General features: G+C 42.7%; 1 protein-coding gene and 1 pseudogene across 1 annotated transcript in view; both read left to right on the forward strand.

Moving 5' to 3' along the window:
• The window catches only part of SCFD2 (sec1 family domain containing 2), a 466192-nt gene that overhangs the window by 251744 nt on the left and 200132 nt on the right, over window positions 1–14316 (forward strand). The gene's annotated exons all lie outside the window — the stretch shown is intronic.
• On the forward strand, window positions 2906–3076 carry LOC142443917 (U2 spliceosomal RNA; annotated as a pseudogene).

Consider the following 14316-nt stretch of genomic DNA (forward strand, 5'->3'; position numbering starts at 1 on the left):
TGTGTTTATATCGCATACTATTATAAAAGCAACTGGTGAACTCTCTCAAAAAAAATACTCTATGTCTGTTATTCACTGCTGTATCAGGGTGGGCCGAGAAGTGGGTTATGGTGAGTTAGGCTGCGATCTGACATGGTTGACAGTTTACAGCCATCGGTCAGCAGTGCCCCAGGAGAAAGACTGGGCTTTCTACTCCATCAACAGTTACAGTCTGGGAGGCACACAGGGTGGTGGTCACTACCAGTCAGCACTGACTCGATGGCAGTAAGTGACTCACAAAATACATTGTAAGACAAACTGCTTAATGACTTTAATCTTAAAAATCTGAAGGGATTTTCATATAAGAACAAAACTCTTAATTCATAGTTTACCATAACTTCTGATCAAGTAAAACCAATGTTCAAACTTTATTTTCTTGGGGCTTGTGCAACTCCTATCACAATCCATCCATCCATCCATTGTGTCAAGCACATTTGTACATTTGTTGCCATCATCATCTTCAAAACATTTTCTTTCTACTTGAGCCCTTGGAATCAGCTCCTCATTTTTCCCCTCCTTCCCCTGTTCCCCCCATTATAAACCCCTGATCCCTTATATACTCATAGATTATTGAGAAACCACAAAGAATTTTATGCAATTTTATCTATTAGAAATTAAAACTGACCACAATAAACCTATTACATATTAAATAATCTGCTTATTCACTATTAAAAATTTTAAGTATTAACTATTAAAATATTAACTATTAAATTAACTATGAAGAAAAAGACAAAACAAAACAAATGCAATATATCTAGTGACCTACATTGTTTTGAATACTTGTAAATCTTTTTAATGTCTTACCTCCTAGTAAAGAGGTGAATTCTCCCAACACTTTTTGCAGTAAGGGAGCTACTCTAGTATACTTAGGAGAGAATAATGAAAATGCAGATTACATTAATATATATTATGAATATAGTTTTGAATTTATAAACATTCCCAACCACGCTTTGAGAATCACTGAACAAACACGATCCAATATTATGGTGATAAAATCGACATCTTTGAGTTCCATGAGGATGTTTCGGAGTCTTTGTACATGTAAACCTTCCGTGGCGATCACGACACATGCCGACAGTGTGAGACCATCCACGGATCAATGGCCTCGACAGCTTTAGGATGATAGGGACCACGGTCCCCTTTGGCATAAAGGACGTGGTGTAACTGTGCCTCTAGTTCGAGAGCACTCTGTCCCAGCTGTACAACATCTTTTTTTCCCACCATACTTCTGTTTCTGGAGTCTGGTGTCACAAGATGTTTGTAACTAGTTGCTAGCCTACAAAGGAGCCCTGGTGTCATAGTGGGCACATGGGTTGCTAATTGCAAGGTTAGCAGTTTGAAACCAGCCCCTCCATGGGAGAAACATGAAGCCTTGAACTCCTGTAAAAAGTTGCCGCCTTGAAAACCCACAGGGACAGTTCTGCTCTGTCGTGTTGCATCACAATGAGTAAGAATTAATTGAGGGGCCGTGAGTGAGCTAATGTAAAAGTTGGCAGTTCAAACCTTCCCAGACGTTCCATAGGTGAAAGGCCTGGCAAACTGCTTTCAAAAACGTGGGCCAAGGAACTCCTAAAGAGCAGTTCCACTCTGGGAGGCCGCCTGCAGTCGGTGTGACCCAGCGGCAGCCAGTGACAATCTCACAGCAGCCCTCTTTTCCTTCCCTCCACAGCCAATGAGCACAGCAGGCTGTCGTGGACGAAGTCTTATGCAATAATGCTTTCTGACTCACTTGAGTGACTAATTTTTCTAGATCTCAGTATCTCCTGTTGTAAATAAATGAGAGACTTGAGCTAAATGGACCCCACAAACCATTTAAATGTGAGACTGTAATCACTGTACTATTTATTGTCCAAAGTAGGAAGATGAGTTCAATAGAAGAAGGATTTGCTTTGCGCATCTAGCTACTGTGGCTCTAGCAATGTCTTACTGTGTAACGTTTCAGCTTATGAAAACTGGAAGGAGAATAAGATTTTGACAGAAGTAATTATGATGATGTATTCTTTTTCAATATGGTTTTGACTAGAGATAAAAATCTTTAAAAGGGGGTGGGAGGGGGAAAAAAAAGAGGACCTGATGCGGAGGGCTTAAGTGGAGAGCAAATGCTTTGAGAGTGATTAGGGCAAAGAATGTACGGATGTGCTTTATATAATTGATGTATGTATATGTGTGGATTGTGATAAGAGTTGTATGAGCCCCTAATAAAATGCAAAAAAAGAAAAAAAATCATTAAAAGGTTTATAGGTCCTAGAGCTGGGCTTAAAATGAAAGAACTGTGCATTTAAAGCATACTTGAAAAATATACACCAATTTTCACTTATTAATGATTGCTCTGTGGTCCATAATTCAGGAGCCCTGGTTGTGTAGTAGTTATGTGTTGGGCTGCTAACCTCAAGGTCACCAATTTGAAACCACCAGCTGCTCCGTGAGAGAAAGATGAGGCTTTGTACTCCCGTAAAGAGTTTGTCTCAGAAACTCACAAGGGCAGTTCTACCCTGTCCTGTAGGGTCGCTGTAAGCTGGAATCAACTCAATGGCAGTGAGTTTGGTTTTTGTTTTTAATGTCCAGAAAACCTTTTTTTTTTTCTAAATTAGAAAAACTGTGATGCATAGAATCAAATCAGATTTGAATTGAGTTTTTTTTTTTAATTTAAAATCTTCCAATAGCTGTCTGACCTCAGAAAATCAACAGAAATTTGCTAGACTCTTAATTAGAGAACTAAAAGTGTCATCAACCCATTGTGATTCATAATATGTTTTCCCATAAAAGTGCTTTTAAAAATTATCTTATTTTCAGGAAATGTCACTATGTCAAATGATAAGGTTTGTCAAAATTTATAGCATATTTATACATGTAAAACACCACTATTATCGCTTCTTGGCCTTGGGCTAAGATCAAGTGTAGTATATGTTCTTATCAGTTTGATATCTGATACGTCCTCTATCCAAGGACAATATATTAAATGAATATTTGGAATTAGGAGATGGAATAGGAGAAAAAAACAAAAACACTATTTCCCCCTGTCCTGGACAGTGATGTAAATTTGTAGCAACTTTTTTAGTCTTCATGTTCTAAGAATTATGGAAGTCATCCCAGTCAACCCTGCTGCATCAAGGAATTGAGAATCAAATGAAATTGCATTGAATTGGCTTTTGGAACTTGGTTCTATGGAAGAAGGGCTCCACAGATTTCCCCTTTCCAGACACATCCAGGTCAAAGAAGGAAAGGAGCATTTACCAGAAGTTGATATTTGAGTGCGTGTCGGTAAGCCAGACTCTGTGGCCTCCTTCTGGGTACAGTGCTGAGGGTCTGACACAGCCACAAACAGGGTCCATGCTGCAACTTTGCCACAGAGGGGGTGTGCGTGTGCGTGTGTGTGTGTACAGATATGCCTTTGATGGACTTATTATTTCTGAGATCCAACTTTCTGATCTCTAAAATGGAACTAAAAGCATCTTCTTCACAAGGTTGGTGTGAAGATTGAATGAGAGAAGGTGTGGTTGGGCCAGGTCCACAGCCCACAGGCTGGTTCTGCCTGTTACTAGGTTTCTCCAATGGACTAGTGACACACCCCTTTCAGAACTCTGAAGGCCTTAACCCACACATAGTAAGAATCCAGTCAGTATTAGTATTATTTACACAAGTATGTGTTCCATCTGAAAGATACCATTTTATATACTTTTTTGTTTGGTTGGTTTTGAAGAGAAGGGGTGATATATTAACAAGTACAACTCTATCTTGTTCCCATTCCTATAGCTAACCCTTCGACTCTATTTTTATTGTTTAGGAGTGAGCCCTAGTAGCATAATGGGTTATGCTTTGGGCTGCTAGCCACAAGGTCAGTGGTTCAATACCACTCTCTGCTGAGTAGGAGAAAGATGAAGCTTTCTACTCCTGTAAAGAGTTACAGTTTTGGAAACCCATGGAATAGTTCTGCTTTGCCTTATACAGTGAGTTTGGTTTTAGGTTTGGTAAGTGCCTTGTTGTTAGCTGTCATTGGTTCTAATTCACAGCAACCTTATGAGTAACAGAATAAAACACTGCCCTGTCCTGCACAATCCACAAATTATTATGTTTGACTCTTTTGTTATGGGCACTGTGTCCATCCATCTTGTCAAAAGTCTTCTTTTTTATTGGTTCTCCACTTTACAGCACATGATGCCCTTTCGTGGGGACTGGATCTCTCCTGGTAATAAGTTCATGAGATGAAGTCTCACCATCCTCCTTTCAAAGGAGCATTCTGGCTGTACTTTATCCACCACAACAGATGCACTTGTTCTTCTGGCAGTCCACAGTACTTACCACATTCTTCACCAACATCATAATTGAAAGGCATCAGTTCTTCTGTCTTCTTTATTCAGTGTCCAACTTCCACATGCATACGAGGTGATTGAAAATACCATGGATTAGTTCAGGTCTACTTTAGTACTCAAAGTGACATCCTGTAAAGTGATCTGGTACAGACCGGCCCGATACAATACATCATTTGATTTCTTGAATATTTTATGCCCTATCAAATTGGTTCATTGTCATGAGGATGTTAATATATTTTTAAAATATGTCATTAGCACCTTAAATGAATGCCATACCTGCACATACTATCCTACAAAATGACAGGCAATTGATCAGCTTGTGTTCAGATGGCCCTTCGTTCTAATAAGCCAAATTCCTGGATCTTATCCACCACTGGATGCTGTGGTCTGCTTTCCATGAACTCAAACTCACGGCCATCAAGTCAGTACCAGCTCAGCAACTCTAGGGGACAGAGAGGAACTGCCCCTTTGGGTGTCCGAGACAGTAACTCTTTACAGGGGTAGAAAGATTCCTCTTCCTTCCATAGAGCAGCTGGTGGTTTTGAACTGCTGTCCCTGAAATGACTAACTCGACATATAACCACTATTGCCACCAGGGCTCCTTTTTCTTGGTTTCCACTGTTTTTTGTTAGTTTCCACTAGTCCCTATTTATTGCCCATTCCAAAATCTCCCTCCCATCTATACTTAAGGACCCCAGCATCTCATTTTGCTCACTCTGTTCAGTGACTGACTAGTGGACAAGCTGACCTGGGATAACGTTAATAGTGGCAAACAGTTTGCAGCTGTTACTGTTTGAATAACTTGACGAGTAACCGCTGAATGGCACCTACAAGCATAGGGTGAGACATTTTGCCACACCTGCCTCGTTTCCTAATTCACATTGGATTTCTTGGAGTGACCCCCATTTCTTCTTTCGTTCCTATTTCACACCTCTTTGTCTTTCTGTTCTGTGTGGAAAGATTTCCTCAAATTTAGTTTTCAACTTTTCTGCTAAAACATTTTCCTATCATTTCAATATCTGAGATTTCTTGTTTCCTAAATTTTTTTCAGAGTACTCTGTTCTTGTCTCGTTGGTGCAGTATTTTTTTCTGTCTAAAGATATTTCTTGCAATGTTAGTCATCTTGAATTTGTTTGTATTTCCCCTGAATTTATTTACTGTTGGTTATTTCATCTCTGTCTTCCTGTTGGAGGTCTGGTGGCCCTGGCTGCTGAGTCATCTTTAAAAGTAAGGCAGGCACTGAAAAGAACATTGGCAGTGTGTGAATGAGTAAGGCTCTGTGTGGCTGGTGGGCTTTACTAATAGGATGGCTGTTAGATCCATCCCATCACCTCTGTGTCAATTTTGACTCCGGATGATCCTACAGAACAGAGTAGAAACGCCCCCATATGAGCACCTGCCCCATTTTTGTTCACAGTGCAGTGGGTGGGTTCTAACTGCCGGCCTTCTGGATAGCAGCCAAACACTTAATCACTCTGCTGCTAGGGTTACTTATTAAGCAGGCTCCTCAGTTTAAATGGAGCCCTGGTGGCACAGGGTTACACATTGGGGCAGCAAACCCAAGGTCAGCAGTTCAAAACCACTGGCAACTTCTCAGGAGAAGGATGAGGTTTGCTCCTCCTGTAAGTAGATACAGTTTTTGGAAACCCGCAGAGGCAGCTCTACTCCATCACAGAGGGTCACTATGAGTCAGAATTGACTTGATGGCAGGGAGTTGGTTGTTTGTTTTCTGGTTCATGTTAAATGGCAGTATCTGGGGGCCTTTTATCTTGAGTTAGTCCATTTTGCTAGAGAGAAGAAATTTTTTTTTTTTTAGGTTGGAGTCCATGACCTTGGATAGGGCAAGCAAATGCATCATTTTTTCACTAACTTTTAATTGAAATGATTATTTTTAATTATGAATACACCAGTGCTAATAATATTTGTAACTTGGTTAGCAAAGGAAAGCAAGATATGTTATTCTAATTATCAGTGAGAGGTCATTTATTCTCATTGCTAATTTGGGATGATAGTAGTTTTTTGGACATAGTACTAGACCTCATTTCATATGTTAGTCAAGAAACGTCTATCACACTACATCATGACTTTTGTTCTTTTCTGGGGAGCTTTATTTTAGAGTCATGGGTGGTCTAAGCATTTTATTTTATGCATTCAAGAAACGTCATTCTGTTGATGGTTCTATTGTTCATCAGGCTGTCGGAAATATCTGTTGAACAATTGCAGGGGGCAGGAGGAGTGGGCTTGAAGAGCTTTCTCTAAGGTTTCAACGTCAATTGCCAGCGTTCATGGGCAGGGGTGCGGGGAGAAGTATTAACTAGTAATGACGTCACTTCCCGTTCTCCTACCCTTAGTCTTGCCTTTTGTTGTCTCCAGTGTCCTTGGTCTGGGGCCACTCTCTGCTTTAGCTGAAAGGTTGATGGCTCAAACCCACAAAGGGGCACCTTGGAAATCCATACCATGGATAATTTGTTTCTAATGGGTCACATCCAGGAAAAGGTTACGGAGCAGTTCTACTCTGCCACATAGGGGCCTCATTAGCTTAAACAACTGCATCATTTTATCCAGGATTAACCTTCTGTTTCCCTGTGGGGCAAGGGAGAGATGAGTCACTTGGCAATATGGCTAGATTGGGATTCTCCTTATTTGAAATGGCAACCACGTCTTCCATTGAGCTTCACTCTGCATTCTGGTTCACAGTGACTCCTGGTGCCCCAGGGCCTGGTCTGGTTTCTGAGATTCAGTGGCACGGAACTGCAGGCTGCCTGATGGTTTGCTCAGCTCTGGAACAGCAGGCTGCCTGATGGTTTGCTCAGCTCTGAGTCACTTAGTGCTTGGGCCACATGCATTTTAGTCTCCAAGCATGCGTTTCTAGTTCCCATTACATTTCATCTTCTGTCCTATTTTCACTGTTCTTGGGGGTACCTTTTATACCTATCATTTTCTGTTTTGTGAGACTTTGGGGCCCCAGCAGATATAAACATGTACACTCAGTCTCTCATGTCTGACAGAATATTCACAATCTCCCCCGCCTCCCACCCCTAGGCAGTTCTTAAAGAATTCAAGCTGAAAGGTCAAGCCAGAAGTCTCAGATAAGGGAAAGAAGTTAGGGATAACTCTCTTGTCTAATTTGACAAGACAGGCTGCTCCCTGGACCACAGAAAGGTCTAATGCTAACAGTCTTTCAGCAGAATTTGTAAGCCAATCAAACAGGTGCATCAATTCCAGTGGCGCCGTTAGTGGACACTTTCTCACCGCCTTCCAAGCTGCATGCCCAGCAAGTGAAGGTGGCCGCGATGGCGGATTTGGCCTGTTTGCTCAGCCATTTCAAAGTGAGGACAAGGAGGAGTGGTGTGTAATTCAAATGTTTGTAAGCTGGGCACGGGCCTCCTGCCTGAGAGTGAGCCGAGATGAAACTAGATAGAGGGAATGTGTCGGCTGCAATTCCGGGAGCTTGCCCGGCCCATTGTTCCAAGTCGTCCACAATGAGTATGGGCTCCCTCGGTGGAGCGAACCATGTGCAAACTCAACTGCTAACCGACAGGTTGGTGCTTCCAGTCTATCCGCGGGCCCCACACAGGAAAAGCCAGCAGACTAGTGCTAGAACACCAGCCTGCGGCAAGTCTGATGCAAAACAAAAGTGCATGATGCAAAATGCCCTACTATGTAAAGTACATGGTACCTGACCGTGTCAGCACTAAGTAAAAATGCACAGGCAAAACACTATCTCTTGGTGGAGGGATTGTGGGTCATTTTTTTACATCATGTTTTATTATAGGTCATTTTTGTCTTTTTCTTTTGGTTTATTAGAATATATAAAATGTCAATGTATATTCAGTCAACAAATATATATTACCATAGCAGGAATAAGTAAATATTTATCGACTGAGCTGAATTATATGAATAAGAATGTGGCATCAGGATTGGAGGAAGGCTTATTAACAACTTGCACTATGCAGATGACACAACCTTGCTTGCTGAAATCAAGGAGGACTTGAAGTACTTACTGATGAAGATCAAGGATTGCAGCCTTCAGTGTGGATTACAACTCAATGTAAAGAAGACCAGCATCCTCACAACTGGACCAATAGGTCACATCAAGATAAATGGTGTAAAGGTTAAAGTTATCAAATATTTTGTCTTGCTTGGATCCATAATCGATGCTTTTGAAAGCAGCAGTCAAGAGATCAACAGACCCATTGCATTGGGTAAATCTGGCACAAGACTTCCTTAGAGTATTGAAAAGCAAGGATGTTACTTTGAGGACTAAAAACAGGAAGGCTTTCGATGTGATGACTGGACGTGGTGGCTGCCCCCGTGGGCTCAGGCATAGGAGGAATTGGGAGGATAGTGCAGGACTGGGCAGTGTTTCCTTCTGTTGTGCACAGGGTCAGTATGGGTCGGAGCCGGCTTGACGCCCCTAACAACAATGACATGGCCATGAGCAGTATTACAAGATGACAAAGAGCTGAGATTATTCTACTTCAATGGCACACACACATAGCGATGCCACCACCACCACCCCACCCCACCCCCGACTAGAACTAAAACAAGGATGGCCGTCCCAATGGAGCTTGTGAGTTTTGCACCGAGTGGTGAGAAGGTGTGAAGAAAGAACATAAATCAGGAAAAACCCACCTAGATCACTTGCCCGACTGCCAGTACAGACTCTAGCCTCTGTCCAATTCACTCTCCATGTGGAGGGCATGAACATTTTGTAAAATGCAAAGATAAGCGTGTACTGAGTCTATAAAATAGAAATACTTGAAGAAGATATTGGATAAGTATACATAAGTCTTCACACATGTCAATATAATATATATATTGGGTATATATTTAAATGGATGCAACAAAGAGAAAGGTCTTTTCCCCTTAAAACTCCTTATTTTCTAGTGAGGGCAGCTCTCTAAGTTGAAGAGTAGAACACCACCATTGAATTGTACATGCAGAAATTACTAAATTGTTCTGTGTTTTGGTGTGCTTATTTTTACCAACCAAAAGCAAAAATATCCCCTTGATCTTCAAGATTATTTTTAAGGCGTCCTGGTGGCCTTGCGGGCTATGCTTTGAGCTACCACCCACCCACCAGGTCTCTAGTTCAAACCCACCAGCTGCTTCACAGGAGAAAGATGAGGTTGTCTGCTTTCATAAAGATTTAATCTTAGAAACCCAAAGGGGGAAGTTCTTTTCTCTCCTGAAGGCTTGCTATAAGTCAGAATCAACACTGTGGCACTGAACTTTTCATTTGTCTTGTTGTTTTATTTAAATATTAATTTTATGCCCACTTTTGAAATTAAGGAGCGCTGGTGGTGCTGTTAGATGAGCCTTGGGCTGCCAACCTCAAGGTTGACAGTTCAAACCCACCAGCCGCTCCATGGGAGAGATGAGGTTGTCTGTACCTGCAAAGGTTTAGTCTCAGAAACCCTAGCTATGTAGGATGGCTCTGAGACAGAACTGACTCTTTGGCAGCGGGGTTTTTCTTTTGAAATAAGAAAACAAGAAAGTCTTTTTAAAAACCATGAATAACGGAGAGAAACACCACCATTGGGATAGTACTGGACACGTGAGATGGCAGCGAGACATTTTCAAAATGGCCTCCAGGGTACTGCACTGCTTTCTAGCCGTTCCGCAATGAGGGTGGAGGGGGGTGGGGGTGGGGGCAAACCTAGAGAGCAGTGCTCTAGCTAAATACCTGACTTGATGAGCTGAAATGAGCCAGACAGTAAAAGCCATGAGGAATGCATCAAGACGACAGAGCACTTAGAACTGGATAAGATTATTCCTCTTTAATAATAGAGATAATATCTCCATGTCTAGAACTGAAAGTTATAGCCTTCCTTTGCAGTCTAAGAATGGTACACATAGTGATAGAGCCTGCGAAGAAAGAACCTAAATTAAGGGGGGGAACCCCCACACAGATAATGCGCCCGATTGCCAGTGCAGACGCTGGCCTCCCCCCAATTCATTCTCCACTGCGAGGCCAGTGACCTTTTGTAAAACACAGGTATAATCATCTTACTCTTCGCTGAGCAGCCTTCGATGGCTTTCACTACTTCATGTCCTCAAATGTGTCAGTCTCATGGCCCTCGGGCCTAAAGTCATCTGGAGCTGCCTCCTGCTTCTGCCTTAGCCTTCCCCTCTCCTCTGCCTCCTTGGGCTTCAGCCAACTGTCTTCCTCCCATTCCTTGAAATCTGTAAGGAGTTCTCCCCTCTCTTCTGTCTCTCCGCTTCCTGGCATCTGCCAAGTAGTAGCTTAAGCTCTTCCTCAGAGTGGCCTTCCCTGGACACTTCTCAATCAGGCCATGTCTCCACAGTATGTGCTCTCATAGCACCAGGCTCCTCATCACAATGTCTAACTAGCCATCTTCTGGCTAAACCATAAGCTCTATGAAGTCAAGTACCATGTCCATCTGATTCGCCACCATTCCCAGTGCCTCGCATAGTGGAGGCACTTAATGAACCCATACCAAATATAGAACTTACTAAATACAATTTGTGGAAAGCAGTAAAAGTTTAAGCCCAGTTCATATGGCTTTGCCAGACATTGGCAAGATGCCACCCCTTCTTCTTTTCGCCCAGGCTCTCAGAAAGGTAGCGTTTATTTTCATTTTTTGTAGCCAGGTTTGGGAGGCAGGGAGCTGTGCTCGGGACAATGGATCCTACGCAGAATTGATACAAGTCCCTCTGAGGGCAGTAGTAAAGCATGTAGCATAACCTTCTGCAGCCACTCTTTCTACAAGCAGGGTAGTGGCAAGTTACAGGCTCAGTCTCAGTCTGGATACAGGATACAACTGAAATAGACTCTTGATATAGACAAGAGCGTTAGGCCAGGTTGACTAGAGAAACAAATCCAGTGACACTCATATGTGTAAGAAAGAGCTTTATCAATGATGAAACATACAATCTTCCTCTAGTTCTTTAATGCTTCCTCCCCTCACTATCATGATCCCAATTCTACTTTACAAACCCTGCTAGACCAGAGGATGTACACTGGTACAGATAGGAACTGGAAGCACAGGGACTCCTAGAACAGGTGAACCCCTCAGGACCAGTGGTGAGAGTGGTGATGTTGGGAGGGTGGAGTAGAAAGGGGAACCAATCACAAGGATCTCCATATAACCCCCTCCCTGGGGGATGGACAACAGAAAGGTGGGTGAAAGGAGACATCAGACAGTGTAAGACATGGCAAAATGATAATAATTTATAAATTTTCAAGGGTTCGTGGGAGGGGTACAGGGAGGGAGGGGAAACATGAGGAGCTGAAAACCAAGGGCTCGAGTAGAAAGCAAGTGTTTTGAGAAGGATGATGGCAATAAATGTACAAATGTGCTTGACACATGGATGGATGTATGGATTGTGATAAGAATTGTACGACCCCCCAGTAAAGTGGCTTTTCAAAAGAAAGAGCTTTATTTCAAGAAGTAATTATCAAGGAAACAACCCAGTCCAGTCCAATTCTAGTCCATAAGTCTGATACTAGTCCGTAAGTCTCTCTTCAGACTCACGCAGCCACATGCAATGATGCAGATGCAGGAAGATCATAGGCGGTTGATGCTTTCCATGGCGCTGGCTGCCACCAAGGTCAACCAGCAGGAAGGTAAAGGCAGAGAGAGAGAGAGAGAGAGAGAGAGAGAGAGAGAGAGAGAGACAGGTTCCCATTGCCCCATTATGAGAAGGCGGTACCCTCAAAGCATTGCCATGAGATAGTGACCTGGTTAACAGGCTGAGCTCCACTTCCACACTGTTATCTATCTTCAAGCTGACATGAAATTATTTAACTACCACACCAAGTGTTAACCCCTCGAAGCTAAGGTGCTGAGTCTACCACCATTGAAAGCAGGCCTTGATTAAAGGAGAGAGTAAGGAGTTTTAAAATTAGTTCTGCTAAGTACTTCCTCGCATGTCCTAGTCAAAGGGAAGGAAGTTCTGAAATTGTACCATGTCAGAAAGACAAAATATTCAGAACAGATTGGGGACAAAGTAATGAAACAATAATGACAGCTCCTTTAATGAGAGCTAATTTTCTCACAGGGCCCGAGACTACAGTCAACAGCAGACCCACTTCCTTTTCATAACAGGACACAGGCACTTTAGTGATTTTAAAGAAATATAAACCATATCACATCACTACCTTCCTTACCGCCTTTAAAAGGCTTGCCATGCACTTATAATAAAACCCAAGATCAAATGATTTAAAACAGCAACAACAAAACCACCAAGATCTGTAACTGGCCTCCAAGTCCTCATACTTGGAGGTTCCTGCCTATACCCCACCTTCAACTCTGCCCCCTGCCCCCTCCCTCGTTTATACAGATACTCTGGGCTTCCCATAGTGCCTGGAATGTTAAGGATTTCCTCGTGCCTGCTGTTCCCCTAGCTTAGCATGATCTTTTTTGTCCCTTCTTAACTGCTGCTCACTCGTAAGTTCTCAGTTCACTGTCACTTCTCTTAGAAAGTCTTCAGACTAGGGAAGAAATCTTGACTGATTATTCATCATAAATCCTCGTCACATCCTGGTACCTTGAACGTGATTGAGAAGCATTTGTTGTTGTTGAATTAACTTTTCATTATGAATTGAATGAAGGTTTGCAAAACCGATCCCAATTTCATGTTTAATAATTCATACACATTGTGTTGCATGCCATTGACTACAGTCTCCGCAATGTAACATCACTCATCCCACTTCCTCCCGGGTTTCCTGTCTCCATTGCTCCTTTCCTAACGCCATCAGCTTTGGCCTGGGGGAAGTACTGCCCCTTTGATTTCAAATGGGCGATCCTTCCACAGTATGCACACCTCCCTGATGTTATCGGGATACTGCACAGCATCAGAAGAAGAAAAACGACTATGTCACACTTTAGCCTGGACAGATCTCACAGACAGACAGACTGTTGAGGGACAAACAAAATTGGAATGAAAGAAGTCGGACACAGAGGAGACACCGGCTGTGTGACTTCACAAATGCCTGGTGAGAGAAGGCCCCCAAAGTGGAGACTTCTGGGAAGGCTGATGGTAGCAGGCACCAGGGAGCTCGCTGCTGGGACATGGGCAGTATTTTTACGTAGGGAGTGGTTATGTGAGTGTGTCTATAGACATTTGTGTGCATTACTGTAATGAAGCGGCACTTTGATGACATGCAAATAAGGGTGCTACTGTGGGAACCATGCAGCGGCTGGAAGCTAATGTCCCAGTTCCTCAGGACGGCGTATGAAGCTCTGAGAACTTGCTCCTTGGTCTTCTCACCTAACTCCCATGCGCCATACCTGTGAAATGCCATTTCTCCAGAAGTTTGCCTCTGTTCATTCCCTTTGCCCAGAAAGGGAGGGGCCTACTGTCCACCTGGCCCACCCCTCTTTCTCATCCCATAGCAACATCATGCAGCCTGGGTGAGGTCTCCCCGGTTTCTTGGGGTGGAGTCTGGAGTTTCCTGTGTCTCTTTCGTCCTTCGCGTACCTTGCAATGTTTCTCGCTCAGGGTCTTAGTTAACTTTTTACATGTCTAGATTTTAGGTTCTTCTAGGCCCCAAAATAAAACAAAATCATCCACGCTTGTCTTAATCAGCTTTGTATTCTTGGCCTGTCACACCAGAGGGGTCTGATGACTATTTATTGAAGCTAAATGGAAAAATACACAGTAAGACACATAATAAGTAGAAAAGGGTGAGAGGCTGTCTTAACCAAGGCTCACTTGCTCTCTCTCTCTCTTTTTTAGAAGAAACTAACACCTTTTGAGTGTATATTATGTACACATGAATTGTAATGAATAGTTAAATGATCAAAGACTAAGGAATCAGGGGTTAGAAGTAGCAATGACGATAATTTTAAGATTGTAGGATGTGAGATAAATCAGAATACTTCAAGTAATAGCAATACCATTAAAAACAACAACAACAAAACGCAAACCTACTGGTCCTGAGTCCATTCTGTAAGGCCCATATAGTGACCTAATAGAGCAGCAGTTCTCAACCTGT

Source organism: Tenrec ecaudatus, chromosome 3 (assembly GCF_050624435.1).
Source record: "Tenrec ecaudatus isolate mTenEca1 chromosome 3, mTenEca1.hap1, whole genome shotgun sequence".
Classification (NCBI taxonomy): domain Eukaryota; kingdom Metazoa; phylum Chordata; class Mammalia; order Afrosoricida; family Tenrecidae; genus Tenrec; species Tenrec ecaudatus.